Source organism: Camellia sinensis, chromosome 9 (genome assembly GCF_055761805.1).
Source record: "Camellia sinensis isolate YWXY chromosome 9, ASM5576180v1, whole genome shotgun sequence".
Taxonomy (NCBI): Eukaryota; Viridiplantae; Streptophyta; class Magnoliopsida; order Ericales; family Theaceae; genus Camellia; species Camellia sinensis.
In genome coordinates this window covers 5,076,137-5,093,060 of record NC_138969.1, presented here as the reverse complement: position 1 = coordinate 5,093,060, position 16,924 = coordinate 5,076,137, and the positions used below count along the sequence as shown (strand labels likewise).

Below are 16,924 nucleotides of genomic sequence, written 5' to 3'. Positions count from 1 at the left end.
ATTTAATTTTCTTTTTGCGAATGTATCTTCCCCAAACGTATCTACACAGTTTATCAATGAATCTTCATGGCCAATATTTTCTTGAATCTTACTCTAATGACTGAACGACTAAGCCTTCAAATTTGGAGTGCCCTTTGTGCTTGGCGCAATCGGCTATTACAAAACACTTCGAATTCGGAGTGCCCCTCGTGCAAGTCACGATCGGCCGAATAAACCTCCGAACTCGGAGCGCCATTTGTGCTTGGCACAATTGGCCATTACAAAAGACTCCAAATTCAGAGCGCCCCTCGTGCAAGTCACGATCGGCCGAATAAGTCTCTGAATTTAGAGTGCCCTTTGTGCTTGGCACAACTGGCCATTACAAAAGACTCCGAATTTGGAACGCCCCTCATGCAGGTCTCGATCGGCTGAATAAGCCTCCGAATTTAGAGCGCCCTTTGTACTTGGCACAACTAACCATTACAAAAGACTCCAAATTCGGAGCGCCTCTCGTGCAGGTCGCGATCGGCCGAATAAGCCTCCGAATTTGGAACACTCTTGTGCTTGGCACAACTAGCCATTTGGAGCGCCCCTCGTGCAGGTCACGATCGACTGAATAAGCTTCCAAATTCAGAGCGCCCTTTATGCTTGGCACAATTGGCCATTACAAAAGACTCCGAATTCAGAGCGCCTCTCGTGCAAGTAACGATCAGCCGAATAAGCCTTTGAATTCGAAGCGCCCTTTGCCTGCACAATTGGCCCTCCGTAACCGGTGGAGTGCCATATCAGACAATCAGGATTAGACCTTTCCCAATTAAGTATGAAATTCCTACAAGTGGCACACATCATATTGCACAAAAGAAACAGGTACAATAGGCATTAAAATAAATTACATAGTTTATTACAACAAACGACAATGTTGGTTACAAATCTACTAAATTATTACCCCATCCCCCCTTCGTTAGTCTCCCATTCATCGTCTGTTTTCTCAGCATCGTAGGCTTCGAATGGAAATTTATAATTTTGGTACAGGGGTGACATCGAGTCAACACCCACGACCTAAAGAGCCTTAAGCCATCCGTGTTTGAAACCACGGTTGTGACGGCCCTGCCACATATAATATTTTATATTTAATTAATCAAGGTGATTTGGATTTTAATTAACTATTATTTTAATTTAATTGTGGAATTGATGAACAATATTGGTATTAATTTGTATGTAATTTTATAAAAGAGCTATTTTCGAATTAGAAATTAAAAGTTTAAGTGGCTCAAGAAGGTGAAATTGACGAATTGAATTATTTTAATTTTGAGTATTGGACCATATCAGAGTTTAATTAAATATCCGATTCAGTTTAGTAAAATTGAGATTTTATTAATTGGGTCCAAATTGGAATTGATTAAGTCATGAGGATTGAGAATTGTGGTTATTATGAAATAAATTTAATTATGTGGTGTCCAATTTGAATATGTAATTTATTGACGGAAATTTTGAGTCTGATCAGAAATTAAAGGCCTAAATGATTTGGAAAATCAAAATTGATCATGACAATAAGCTTAATTTAATATTTGGAGCCTTTTGAGAGTTTGATTAAAAATCTGATTCAGATTGGTAAAAATTAAATATAATTAATTGGGCCTTAATTAAAGTTAATTTGGCTAATTAAATTATGTGAGATTTGAAATTAGTTATAATTCATTAAATTATGTACTAATCAGGTGTTAATTAGTTAAAACTATGTAAGGTTTAATTAAATTAAGACATAAATTAGTAACTTAATTAATCCTAGAGTCATCTAATTTTGTTGTATTGGAGCCTAGAGTACGTGCACGTGTGTAATTGTATGGTGCTGAATCATGAAGTGGTTGTGTGTGTGTGTGTTGTGCTAATTTCAAGGGGGGAAGTGAACTCATTGTTTTTTATTTTATTTTATTGCTGAAGAGGTCCGGAACAGGGAGAGGAACCTTCATGATTGTGTGTGTGTTGTGCTAATTTCAAGGGGAGAAGTGAACTCATTGTGTTTTTTTTTTTTTTATTGCTGAAGAGGTTCGGAACAGAGAGAGGAACCGCGCGCGGGAGGGAGAGAGAGAGAGAGAGAGATAGAGAGAGCTCACCTTCATCTTTCTAGAGGAATTTTGATGGAAAACTTGGAAAAAAGGCTAAGGTTAAGAAAGGAAGAAGAATAAGGACAAGGAAAAATGCAAGATCATCAAGAAGTTTATCAAATTAAAGATTAAAGGTAATGATTTCAAGTTGAATATTGTAGAATCCTTGTATTACATTTGAATTAAAGGTGAGTTTGGGTTCAATTTCATATAATTTGAAAGAAATTAGAAAACAAAGATGAATAAATTAAGGTAGGTTCATGGTTATGGAAATTAGTTATTTTAGGTTTGATGATGTAGTTTTGCATAAAATTAAGCCTCATTCTTACATTCATGGGTAAATTCTACAAGTTTAATACTTTAATTAAACATGCATCATAGGATCTCAAGGTTTTGAGATTTTAATTCATGCTTAAAAGGTTATTGGGTTTTAATTTGGGTTTGGTATGAAGAAAATTAATAAAAATTCAAATTAGAGCAATTCTAACTAAAATTATTTAGTTTTGATCTTAATTTCATACATGCAAAGTTTTATAACTCCAATTTCATGATTTAAAGGCAAATAGAAAAGAGTTAAGAATCAATTTCATGTAATTTCAAAGAAATTAGTAAAAGGGTGAAGGAATTGAATTAAATTCAAATTGTAGAAATTAAATTAAAATTGAGCATTTTGTGGGTTTGATTTTTGTTGTCTTGCATAAATTAGAATTTTAATTGCAAATGCATCACGAAATTTAAGAAGATTTGAAGAATTGATTTCATATTTTGAAGAGAAAAAGGAAAAGGTTTATTAACACAAGTTTATGGAATTTTGGAGTTTATCTTGAATTAAAAGAATTAGATGTAAATGGTTAGAAATTAATCATATTTTCTTGATTGTTAAAAGAGATTATATGGTTTTAACAAAGTTGTGCAAGATCCCAAGTATTGAATTGGAATCTGGAAGCTCAACTTTTTAATTTTGAAAACCTAAAATTTTTATAGATCGCTTGAGCGACCAAATGGTCGCTTGAGCGAACATTATGAGCACCCAGTATTTTTACAGAGCTTTGCAGACCGCTCGAGCGAAGTGTCACGACCCAAACCCGGCCCTATGGGTTTAGCACCGTAACCAGCCAGTAATCCGAGATTACCACAGGCCTGCAGAACAGTAGTACAGTAAAACAGAGTACAGGGCCTGGCGGAAGCCAATACAGTAAATGAATAATGTCCATTGAGCTGTGTCAGTCTGTATGCTAAAAAGATTTTTCATGCATTCACATATACAAACAGTACAGAACGGTATGCACAATATTTACAATCATTCAGACTAGGGACTCAACCCTAGATAACAGTACGGTAAACATTCAGTCTATACAAAACAGTAGACGGTACAGAAGGGGGAATTGTAAAACACCCCTAAGCCTTAACACGATAGGCTCGGAACCTCGCAGTGAGGCACATAGGCTGGCTTGACAAAACTGGAGTCTAACCCACGCTTCTAGCTCCGGTCTGGTGGCTGAGCACCTACATATATATATAAACAGTGAGCTAAAGCCCAGTGAATAACATAATGCGTAAAGAGGTTATGAATGAAATGTCCTTACAGTAATGAAATCAGTTCATTAAACAATACTTCAGTCTTTCAGTCAGAACAGTTATTCAGTCATATGTGGTACATCCATTAGCATAGCAGTAAACAGTAGGTCTTAAAGACCGAACAGTAATGATGGCCATCAGTCAGTAAACAGTAGTGGTTCCACGAGGGAACCGACAGAGATCTCTGTAACAGTAACAGTAACAGTAACAGTAGATGCCAAGGATGCCACAGTACAGTTTAGAATATAGGACATACATTCATTCAGTAAACAATAGCAGTTCAGTAAACAGTTCAGTTCAGTATTCAGAAGATAATCATTTGAACATATCTTTACACAATTGTTACTCACAGAGTTCGGGCTACAGTAAGCTAGAGCGTGTCCCCCCAGTCGCCAACCCTACACAGTTAACAGATTGAACACACTAAGCTACGCAGTTGGGAAATATAACAACTTAACAACTTAATCCCTAATGCCTCGGTGTGTTCTACCTCTATATCCTCAATAAGATGTCTTAAACTAGGCCTAAGAATGCCTAGGATGGGATGAGGATGCAAGGAGGCACATTTAAAAGCATTTTCAGAAAAACAGAGTCCCGCTCGAGCGCAGGTTTCCCCGCTCGAGCGGTCATGCAATAAAGGTACACGCTCGAGCGTACTGTAAAAGTACTGGATGGGTGAAATCTCCGCTCGACGCCCGCTCGAGCGTGAGACCTGACTCCGCTCGAGCGCCCAATCCTCCGCTCGAGCGGACTGCAAAACAGTGCAGAGAGATGCTGGATGCTCGGATTCCACGCTCGAGCGCCACTTTCCCCGCTCGAGCGTAAGTGCAAAATCTGGGAATTCCAGATTGCACCTCCAAGCTCAAACTCACATTCAAATGCATCAAAACCAATCCTCTTGGGCCCATTTTCTGGAAAACATTTATAAACACATAGTATAACATGGTTCAAAGTTCAATTTTGAGAAATCAAAGCCCAAGGGTGTTTAATTCAAACTCAATTTCAAATCATTGCCAAGAACAATCTTCAAACATGACATGCATGATCTTTAAATAACTTTCAAGCTTCAAAACATGCTCTAGTGAGCCAATTGATTCCCAAACAAAATGAAAACATGAACCATTACAAATTTATGGACATGCATGTGACAATTTGCCATGAATTCAACTCAAAATCCAACAATTCAAACATGCATGCATGAATTATGTTCTATTTCAACATGTATGAACTAAAACAAGACTTAGCTCCTCAATTTGACATGAATCATGCAAGAACAAGCTCAATTCATAAACAAGAGGGTAATTACTCTACCTTAGGTCTTGAATTAGAAGACTAGGAGCTCAATTTAGCAATCTACACTTCAATTCTCTTCAAATTCTAAGCAATATTGAGATGAACTCAACTCCTCAAGTCTCTCTCTCTCTATGGTCGGCTAAGGGTCTCACAAATAGGCTAAAGAAATGTTTGATTCAATGTATAAGGCTCAAGTGTGTGTGTGAGATAGTGGCCCACTAGGGGTAGTTCGGTAAATAAGGCCAACTCTGCAATTGGTCAATATTTAAACTAATTTAATCATACCTAATCAGTTTTCAGATAATTATACCATAAAATCATATTAAATATGACGATCATAATACACTAACCCATTTCCGGTTCGGCCGCCGATAAGGCCTTCAATTAATAGTTTAAACATAAAACACGAACAGATCAAACAAACAGTCAACAGATAAAATGCAATTCAAACAGATGTATTCACTCAATTCAGTTTCAATTTCGGTCAGTCAGTTCAGTACTTTAATCACTTCAATTCTCAGTCAGTTATCAGTCATTATCAGTTCCGTTTAACAGTAATCGGTGATTATCGGTAATCAATCAGTCATTAATCAGTAAACAGTATGAGGGTTGTTACACGAAGACCCTATTTTCAACAAATTTTTACTAACTCTTCTAAGTGCCTACTTGCATCCTCATGACATTCTAAGTATTCTTAGGCACCAATTGGACTCACATAGTCATGGAATAAGCTAGGAATATATAAAGAGAGTTGAATTAAAATGAAATGGATATTGAATAGTACTTCTATTGTGTTTTTGTTATGTGATTTGTATAGGAGGATGTCTGAGGCCTTATATCGACTTAACCCATTGTGAGTAGTAACTTTATAAAGATATATTCAAATTATATTTATTTTCGAAATGATTACTATTTTCGAAATCATTATGTGATTGATTGAATGATTTATTGAAAAGTTATTTTGTAATGATGAATGAAGTTCACTTTTAAAATGTATTCGTGGCATCCTTTAGTGAGACCCTTGCCTGGGGGAAATAATACCATGGCCATTGATTATAGGCCCTTGCCTAGGGAAAACAATACCAAGGCTATTGGATTGATTGAAACACAGAGATCTCTAGTGTTAGACCTATCGTGGTCCATTGGATTATTGATTGACCCATTGTGGTCCGTTGGATTAACCCATCGTGGTCCATTGGATTATTGATTGACCCATCGTGGTCCATTGTTATTGAAATATTGTTACTCTATTGGATGTACCACGCAAATTGTCATTGAATGAGTATTGCTATTGGGATAACATGGATCATTGAGAATTGAATTGAAATCGAAATTGTATTGAAAATGCTATCGAACAATGGTTTTTATTATTGCAAGGGATTGATATGATGGCTGATCGAATTGATTTGGCTATTGAAATGGATTGTTTCAAGAAATGAAATATATGTTTTGATAAGGGATTTGATATGGAAAATATTTTGTTATAAATTTGATATAATATGGAAAATGCCTTATTTTGAAAATGATTTAAGATTCGTTTCGAAATTGTAAGACAGGTTTTTTATATTATCGTTGAACTTCATTCATTTAACCTCTTTATTCTGTTATTACTCGCTGGACTTTAGCTCACTATTTATATTTATATGTATATGTAGGTGAGAAAATTGAGCAACAAGGACAGAGAAAGTCTCAGAGTCTACCCGTGTCAGCCTTTGAAGAGCTTCCGGAATGGAGCAAGTTAGGCTCGAGTAGAGCCAAGAAAATCAGCCCCTTAGCTTTGTCAAAGTTTGGTATTTTGCTGGGTCTTAAATGTATGTGTGTGAGATATATAAGATTTGTACATGTATATAAATTATTATTGTATCATGTAGGGACAAGCTCAATGGACATTATTATTTTTGTTTTGCTTCTGCTTTAGACCTTGATATGATTTTAAATATTTTGAAATTTTGTCTTTGAGGCCGAAGGTAATCTAGGATTACTGGCCGGTCATGACTCTAAGTCTATAGGGACAAATTTGGGTCGTCACAACGGTTTGTGCATCGACAAATATCATTGGCTAGTTTCTCACTGGTCTTCTCAATGTCGATTTTTCGCCCGTCAAAAAAGCCTTCCTCATAAGCCCGGGATCGTATGGCCTCTTTGGCAAACACGACAGCCGTATCTCGATCGGCTATAACATGATCAATTAGTCGCTGGTTTACCCTATTGGTAACAGCCGTGTTCGCTAACCCCATGGGCTGCTTCTCGGTGGCCTTAGCTCTGTGCATTTTGCTCTCCGCCTTTCCTGCACAGCGTTACAAATCTTGAATCCACCCATCCTTTTGAGCGATTTCTTTCTGAGTAGCTCGAAGTTGCATGCCGGTCTCATATGCATAGTAGAGCCCTTTGATTGACCCATGGACACCATCTCTAAAAACTTCATAGTCACCTCACTTGATCATAGATTGTTGTACTTCGGTTGGAAATATTTGCCGAGTAAAGTCTACCGCTACATTCGGGTCATGAATAATCGAGTCTGCTTCAGTCATGGGCTTGTTGCCAATAAAGACAGCAAAACTTAGAGGGCGTGGCGGTCTACTCGGCTTAGGTCGCACGGACGCCTGTGCACTTGTAGTCTTGGCGCTTCCTTTTTGTTACACCCTGCCTTTGGGTGATCTCTCTACCTCATTCCTCCTTGGGGACTTGCTTTGTCGACGGGGTGAATGACGTCTTTCCCGTTCCTCTAACGCTACAGTACTCGCTCGGGATGTTGCGCCACCTGCTACACGATTCATTTCCGCATCCAGTTCTGCCAAACTTTTTCCCTCGTCTTTACTGTTAAAAAATAAGCTGCTAGACATACGCTCACACTGATTATTGTTCAAACGCTTTCGCCTCTTCCACTTTGTTCGCAGCTCACTGTGGCTGGATAACCCCTTTTGTGGGCTGCGCAAGGGCTATTTAGCGACGCCCCCTTCATTAATTACAAAATGCACCACTAACGATGTATCTGCCGTCGTCCCTGCTTGTATTCAGCGGAAGACCTATGCTCAAATAGAGCAAGGGCAGATATGTGAATCTATTCGGCTTATCTATCTTTGGCCAAATTACTACACTGCCCCACTTGACCATTAAGGTTATTTAGTGTATTCGGCAGAGGACTCATGCTCAAATAGGGCAAGGGCAGATATGTGAATCTATTCGGCTTATCCATCTTTGGCCGAATTACTACACTGCCCCACTTGACCATTGAGGTTATTTAGTGTGCTCGGCGGAGGACTCATGCTCAAATGGGGCAAGGACAGATATGTGAATCTATTCGGCTTATCCATCTTTAGCTGAATTACTACACTGCCCCACTTGACCATTTTCTGAAGCTCGTTTCTTGCTTAGTTTGGTGCTTTAGACTACTTATCCAACACTAGGCATACAAACACACAACATACAAACCATTACTAGTTTCATTTTCATACACAAGTTACCTCTCAGAACAGGCATTTTTTATTCATAAACTGTAAACGAACAAGTATCACTTTATCAATGAAAACCGCCCTAACACAACATTACTAATACTAAAACAACTACAAGAACGGAAAAAATAAACAAACTATCTTCAAATATCTTCAAAGTCCTCTGAGTCAGGCTCCAGAGGTTTAACTTCCAGCTGCTCGTATGGAATCGGCACGTCAAGAGTCACTTTGGCAGCCGCCAAAGCCTTGAGCAAGCCATGCTTGAAGCCTCAGTTTTCAAACTTCAATGCTTCGTCTGCATATAACTCTTTGGCTTTAAGCTGTCTAGCATCAAATGCCTTGGCCGCGTCTGCCCCTGTACGCTCCAGGGCTCTCTTTGACTCCTCTAATTTGGCCATTAATTTGGCATTCTCTACTTTGACCAACTTCAACTCATCGTCTATAAAGGTAGCCCTCTCCTCGACGGCTTGCCAAAGCAAATTGGCATGCCTTGCTTTCTCCTCTTTGGCAGCAACTTTCGCCCGTTCATCTTCCGCCCTCTGGGCTTGGGCTTGGGCTTCGGCCTCCGCCTTTGCAGTCGCCGCCATCAAATTGGCCATTGCAGCCTTGGTCTTATTTCTTTCACCCTCAAGTTGGCCTTCTATAACGCCGAGTTTCTCCATTACTTCGTAGTGCCTACGGCTGATTTCGGCTATCCTACCCGTCGCCTAACAAGCATGATATAGTAGTCATATTAGTCAACATAAAAACGGCATAAAAAGATCCATCCTAGTACATAAAAAGATCTATCCCAGTACATACCAATATAGCCGACTAAGCCGCCAAGGCAATAGAGATGACGTTCGGTTCGGCATGAAACGCGACTTTGTCCAACGGAAGCGAAAGCGATGATGCTATACTTAAAGCCACAGTGGGATCCTTAATGGCTGACCCACTAGCCAAAATTGATGATGAATGGCTCGGCCAAATCTAGAGAAAACGCCTATATCCTTTGCTGTTTATCAACCTATTCTTCTGGTGATTCGGCAAGGAAATCAGCGGGGCACTTTTCGTCTCTTTGATTGGTTTGATCTGAGCATGAGGTTTCCATTGGTTGTCGATTAGGGACCCGATCAGGGACTTCAACAGCCACAATCAATTCATGCGTTGTTTCTAGAATGGCCGCTGGAGGTGGAGTTTCTAAGTTCCCCCCAACACCACTGGCTCTCATTCTTGCCGCCATCATCTCGACATTCCTTCTTCTAGCAAACTGGGCAAGTGACTCTCTACCCATCTCTTCAGACTCAGCCCCAGGAAAATCTCATAATTCGGTAAAGATGTCATCCTCTGGAGAAGCAATCGCCACTCGGCCAGAAGTAGAAGGTTGCTCGTTGCCCTCTAGGTTGAGTTGTTCAAAGGCCAACTCAATTTTCCTATTTAATTCTTGTTCTTCCAAACGGCCCCCTTGTTCAACGTCTTTAGCGTCTGAGCTTTCTTCTTCTAAATGGCCCTCCGGCCTAACTTCTTCAGTATTTGAACCCTCAAGGCCAATCTCCCTTAGGCTCTTGTAGTTGGGGAATATGAGTGCCGTAAGTTACTGATCTCCCATCGGCACGGGAATATGATCTGTCGCCAAAATTGTTGAGTAGGTTGGATTGTATCTTAACAGAATGTGTGCGACACGCCCCTGTCCTTGAAGGTTGGCACATCCTTTGTACTTAAGGACCGTCTTCACCTGATTAAGAACGGTTTCATCTGCCAACGGGAGGACTCTCTTCAAGTCGTTACCTACACAACAAAACTGGTCAGTAATCTGTTAGCACCGAATATAATGTTTAACTAGTAATTACATTCAGCCACTTGGCTCGCCCTTCCGTTTCGGCACAGGGTCTTGGCGATCTTTTCCCTCGCCGAATTCCCAATTGCCTCGAATGACGACCATAACATTGTCAACTCTTTTTCCAGAGATGGCAAGCATAGTCATTGAGTGGTGATCTATGTCTTTGGCTCTAAGAAAATAATGGCCCTAACGACCGGTTGATTTTGCCATGACATAGCAGTGCCGAGTAGCTGGGATTCCTAGGTTGAGCAAGTCGGCGGTTCGGTTCCACTATGCTCATGATTATATGGTAAAAATTCACATTGGGCTGAGAGGGAATGAGCCCTTAGTAACACAGAACAGTTTTGAGGAAAGGGTGTAAGAGGAAACGGATCCCACCCTCAACAATTGACAGGAGATGGAAGATGATGGTGTTCACATCAGCCCTCTCCATATCAACCACAGTGTCTGCAATGAGGGACAGGTGGACATAGTCTGCAATCGAAAAGTGACGACGAAAGGCGGTAACTCACTCCTCAGAGAGGAAAGCTTTCAAATGAGTTGCTATTCCAGACAGAATAGAATATCTAAAAATAAAAATACGCAAAAGGATTAGATTGCGAACAAAAGAGGAAAAGAGTGAGGGACTTACAGGTCAGAACGAGAGAGCAAAGCGAAGGAGTAATATGGAGCAAAGTTGAAAACGCAGGAGTCTTGTGAGGAGGAAGGAAGAACGGTGTGAAGAATGCCAAAGAGCCAAGGTTCAACACATTCAAATGTCAAATCGCACTAAATCAATGTCAAACTATGAAGAGGCGGGAAGCAATGATGATTCCATATCACGTCTGATCTGACGTATCAGTACTAAAAGGTGCGTGTGCGCCGTATTTTCAACTTTCGAGGTCTGTTCAAGTCTATAAACCGAAAAGTATAGAGGCCAGCCACGCTGAATAACAGATGTTAATCGGATGTTCGAGGGGCAATTGTGGTGGCTGAATAAATGAGATCTAGAGATTCATGAACTGACCAAGTACAAGTCGACCCATACCGAGTCCATCAGCTGGCCATAGGCAAGTCAGCCCATACCAGGCCTAGTGAAGGGCCGTAGCTGAATACAACCAAGTTGAAGGGCTGCCGAAGCCGTGTACCCCATGGGCTGTATAGAAGGCCCAGAAATGAGGTCAAAGCCCAAGAGGAGGTAGTGAGCCGTTAGAGGGTCCTGGAGGAACAATATAAAAGGAAGAGCCACAATCAAGAATTATGGTGGACAAGAAAGGAAGAGAAAACGATAAACAAGATAGTGGAGAAAGATTAAGGAGTTTTGTTTGGACAAAAGAGTATTTCTAAATCCATTACACCACACGATTCCCCATTATATTTGTGAACAATAAGCTTCCTCCATAAAGAATTCTTTTTTCTCTCCCAAATCTCCACCACCATTTTGACAAAAAGGATGAATTCTTTAGTCTTACAGGAACAACATCCAACCTGCCAAACTCCCTTCTTGTTGTCACTTTTTCCCAATTCACCGAATTAATCTCATTACAACCACACCAAATAAAACACACTAGCAAGTGTTTTGCAATCTTAATAAATTAAATTAAAAATATATACTAGCCTATACTCTATAATTTCAAACAAATCAAATATAAAAAAAAAATTAAATACCAAACAATGCACACCAGCCAGTGTTCTACAATCTAAAAAAATTAAAATTAAAATGCACACTAGTTAGTGGTACTATTGTCATTCAAATTATAACTACATAAGCAAAACAAACATTATATTGTCATACACCTAAACTTTGATTGGCATTGGCTTTTTGGACTAAATTTGTCACAAAAAGATAAAATAACTTAAAAAGTCAATAAGATAAAATGTCACTTTCAAACCATAATCATTTTATTTTTTCTTGGAAAAAAGCTTTTTTTTTTTTTTTGAAAAAAAGAAAAAAAAAAAGGGAAAATTATTTATAAGTCCTATTAGGGAGACTTATGCTACACATGGTCCTATTAAAAAACTTATGTTCCCATAAGTCCTGTGGGAAGTTTGTTGACACATTTACCCTCAATATTAGTTGTTAATATCATAAATAACAGTAAAACCATATATAGGAAATTGAATGTTACCATAGATCATATTTATATAAACGTAACGTAACGTGACACCTACATAAATGTAACGTGACACTTATACGTAACGTGACACCTACATAAACGTAACGTGACACCTATACGTAACGTGACACATACATAAACATAATGTAACACCTATGATCTATGGAAACATTCAATTTCCTATCATATTTATATGAAACGTAACGTGACACCAACATAAACCAGCAACATTTTCACATTTAATTTAAAAAAATAAAAACTCATTAAGTTTGCGAAACGTAACGTGACACGTTACGTTACGTTTATGTAGGTGTCATGTTATGTTTATGTAGGTGTCACGTTACGTTTATATAGGTGTCACGTTACGTTACGTTTATGTAAGTGTCACGTCACATTATGTTTATGTAAGTGTCACGTCACGTTACGTTTATGTAGGATCTTGTGGAATACATTCCTATCTAAATAGGACTTGAGACTCTATAAGAAATTACACAGGACTTAACCTAGCATAAGTGTCTGAAAAAAGACTTATAAATAAGTCTCCCAAAAAAAAAAAAGAAGAATCAATCCAAACAAACTTTTTAAATAGATTTAAAATAACCAAAAAAAACCAACTAGAAAAAAACTATATATATATGCTTTACAAATTCATTTTATACACAATAAACAATCCGTGGGCCTGAAGCACCACCAACCATGCACAAACCACTATGGCTGCATGTGTTATCTCCACAAACGTGTTATATATATATTTATATAATCTGATAATTTGAAAAGTCAGTTAAAAGTTAAAAGTCAGTTTTAACTCATTTTAAGTCACATTACTTTTCATATTTTTTTTAAAAAAATAAGTTTTTAACCATTTTTTCAAAATATCCCAATACATGATGAATGCAGAACATCACCAAGCAACCCCACAATTATTACGGTAAGACCCCGGAGCACCATTTTAAACAGCAAACCAAACAGCACCTAATGGTAATAATCCCTCTAAAGGCACACCACCTATATTATATGTATTTTAAATAATGTGGTCTTTACCCAATTTTGCTTCAGAATCCTTGCATTCTTACATAATACCCACCCATATCAAAATGCATAAACAAATGATTTCACCATCAAATGGCCCATCAACACGAGTGCAGATCCTCTCCTTGCAAAGACTTACGAGCATGCGTCCTTGCAACGGCTGAGATCAGCCGTTGCACATCCAACGGCTGAGATTAAAAAAAAAAAAAAAATTCCAATTTCTATTCTATTCGTTCCCGCCCAAAACAAAACATAGAGTTGGTCTGAACTCGTGGGAAAACACACACTCATTCAACACAGTCAGTGGTTCTTGTCCGAACGGCGACTGAACGGCGACCCAATACCGGCGGCGACCCAGTGTACCCAGTCTCCACGCCGTTGCAAGGACCGACGACGCCACAGGTCAGTTCCCCTTTGCCTCTGTAAATCAGAAATTAATGTATATGAAGCTTAATACTGTACTACTCTCCAGACTTACTCTCTCCAGACTGCTGCGTTTTTTCCTTATGAAGCTTAATCTTATCTGTATTTGAAGATTTTAATCTTATCTATATTTGAAGCTTGCAATCAGTTTCTGTATGTGAAGATATATATATACATATTGAATATTGATCAAGAAGAACCTTATAAATACAGATTTTATCTGTATTTGAAGATTTTAATCAGTTTCTGTATTTTAAGATTTTAATCAGTTTCTGATTGAATATTCAAATAAGATTTTAATCAGTTTCTGTATTTGAAGATCTACAGATTGAATATTCAATCAGTTTCTGTATTTTAAGATTTTAATCAGTTTCAAAATCTATTTAATTAGTTTCAGTATTTGAAGATTACTTTTAATGGACAAATGTGTTAATTTATTTTGTGTTAAACCACAGATTTTGAAATCACAGATTTTACTTTTAATTCAAAATCTGTGTTAATGAAATCAATAGGGTATGTTACCACGTGGTTATGTAATCAACATTTAAAATTTGTGAGTATGCTAGTAGCAGATCCTCATCAAAATTCCCTATTTTTAATTCAACATTCAAAAATTGTGAGTATGCTAGCAGCAAATCCTCACTCATTCATTGTTATGTAATCAATAGGGTTTTTAAATATGTCCAAAATTAATTCAACATCTGCACTATCTGCACTCTATTTTATTTCTAACACAAATTTTGAAATATAATTGATCTGCACTCTATAAAGTAAATATGTTGAATTGATTTCATTGGTCTAACACAGATTTTTAAGATTACTCTATTTAATCAGTTTCACTCTATTTAATCAGTTTTAGTATTTAATCAGAGGTTTGCCAAATGATTTTGTAACATAAGTTATTTAATCAGTCATGTGAACAGATAAGGTGTTTACTGGAATGTGATGAATTTTTTATTTATGTAGCTAAGATTTTATTTATATGGGTTTTCAGTTGCATTTTCATATGGATATGGAACCTGAGAATGATTGTGCTTGGAAGCCAAAACAGGGAATGACATTCGATTCTGAACAGTGTGTGTATGATTTTTATAATACATATGGAGGAAGAATGGGGTTTAGCATAAGAAGGGATTTCTGTAGGAAGAACAAGATCAATAACCAACTTATTTGTAGACTTTTGGTTTGCAACAAGGAGGGATTTCGGAAGGGTGACAAACGAGACCCATTGTCAAAAAACCCAAGAGCTGAAACTAGGACCGGTTGTGAGGCTCGACTTTATGTCAAATTAGATGAGGGTACTGGGAAATATGTTGTCACTGATTTCAAAGAAAAATACAACCATGATCTTGTATCACCCGAGTGTGCCCACATGTTGCCGTCACAAAGAAAGATATCGACTACCCAAGCAATTGAGTTAGATTTGGCGGCACAATCTGGTCTTTGTTTAGGCCAGTCTTTTGAACTCATGGGTAGGGAAGCTGGTGGGAGGCAATGTCTTGGGTTTACAAAATTAGATCAGAAAAATTATTTGAGAACCAAAAGACAACAAAGTTTAGCATATGGGGAAGTAGGCAATGTATTGCAATACTTTAAAGAAAAATCTTTGCAGAATCCTTCCTTCTTTTATGCTTTCCAGTTAGATAATGAAGAGCAAATAACGAATATTTTTTGGGCTGATGCACAAATGATCATGGATTATGCCCAATTTGGTGATGTTGTCACTTTTGATACTACTTACAAGTTAAACAAAGAACATAGACCCTTCGCGTCTTTTGTGGGATTCAACCATCATAGGGAAACAGTTATATTTGGTGCAGCCTTGTTGTATGATGAGACCGCCGAATCGTTTGTATGGTTGTTTCAAAATTTTCTAGAGGCTATGTCAGGAAAGGCACCAAAAACGTTGTTCACTGATCAAGATGCTGCAATGGCTAAAGCCATACCCATCGTTATGCCGGACACAAGTCACCGTTTGTGTACTTGGCATTTGATGCAAAATGCATTGAAGCATGTTAATTGTTTGTTCCAAGATAAGGGGGTAAAGGGTGTACTAAATAAGTTCTTCTTTGACATTGAAGATGCAAATCAATGGAAGTTAGAGTGGGCGGAAATGCTTGATAAATATGATGCGCATGAAAACCATTGGTTAAAATTGACATTTGCGGTGAAAGAAAAATGGGGTTGGCCATATGTTAGATCAACATGGGCTGCGGGAATGAGTACCACACAACTTAGTGAATCTTTTAATGCTTTTTTGAAGGATTACATTCGTTTTGATTTTAACTTAAATGAATTCTTCATGCATTTCGAAAGGGTACTTTACGAGAAGCGATACAAGGAGTTAGAAGCAGGATATGCTTTGTGCCAAAGGTTGCCAAAGGTGAAAGCAACAATAAGAATGTTAATTCAAATGGGTAATGTTTACACAAAAAAGATATTTGAAGAATTTCAAAATGAGTACTTTCGATCCATTAAATCGGACATAGAAACAATTGAATATGGCGAGGCTAGTACCATTTACACAGTTGTTGATGTTGGTAACAAACATGCACGGAAAGTGAAGATGGAGAGGGATGGGTCATTGGGTTGTAATTGTACAAAGTTTGAAAGGGAAGGAATCTTGTGCTGTCACTCATTGAAGGTTATTAGAGACATATTGAAGATGAAAGAGGTTCCTCCACAATACATTCTAAAGAGGTGGACGAAACAAGCAAGAGCCGAAAGTGTGAAGGACATTAAGGGGAATGACATTCAAGTGGATGTGAAATTCCAGCAAGCCTCGCGGTATAAGACATTGATGACCGCATTTAGAGCACTAGCAAGTAGAGCTGCTGAAACTGAAGAAACTTATGATTTTTGTGTTACACACCTTGCTACATTAGGTGCAAATATTGAAGGCAAGTTAGGTGCTCTTTTTGGTGCTGGAAATGAAGTAAGTAATGATCATGACACCCAAAGCTTTGAAGTGGATTGCGAAGATGTGAATCATGTTGTGCAACCAAAAGGATTTAAGAAAAAACTGGCAACTAGTAAGGGCAAAAGGAAGGTAAAAGGTGGATTCGAAGTGGCGTTGATAGCGAACTCCAAAAAAAAATCCCGTGCTAACAGCTTCGCTTCGTCACAATCTATTGCAAGTCCAACAGTTGC

The 16,924-nt window shown here is 38.1% G+C and overlaps 1 long non-coding RNA gene and 1 pseudogene across 2 annotated transcripts in view; both read left to right on the top strand.

Moving 5' to 3' along the window:
- Window positions 1–16,924, top strand: part of LOC114261581 (wall-associated receptor kinase-like 1) — a 75,611-nt pseudogene that overhangs the window by 13,930 nt on the left and 44,757 nt on the right. The gene's annotated exons all lie outside the window — the stretch shown is intronic.
- Window positions 1,346–6,865, top strand: LOC145798462 (uncharacterized). Its single transcript, XR_014339337.1, has 2 exons — window positions 1,346–2,218; window positions 6,611–6,865. It is a non-coding gene; the product is annotated as an uncharacterized LOC145798462 (long non-coding RNA).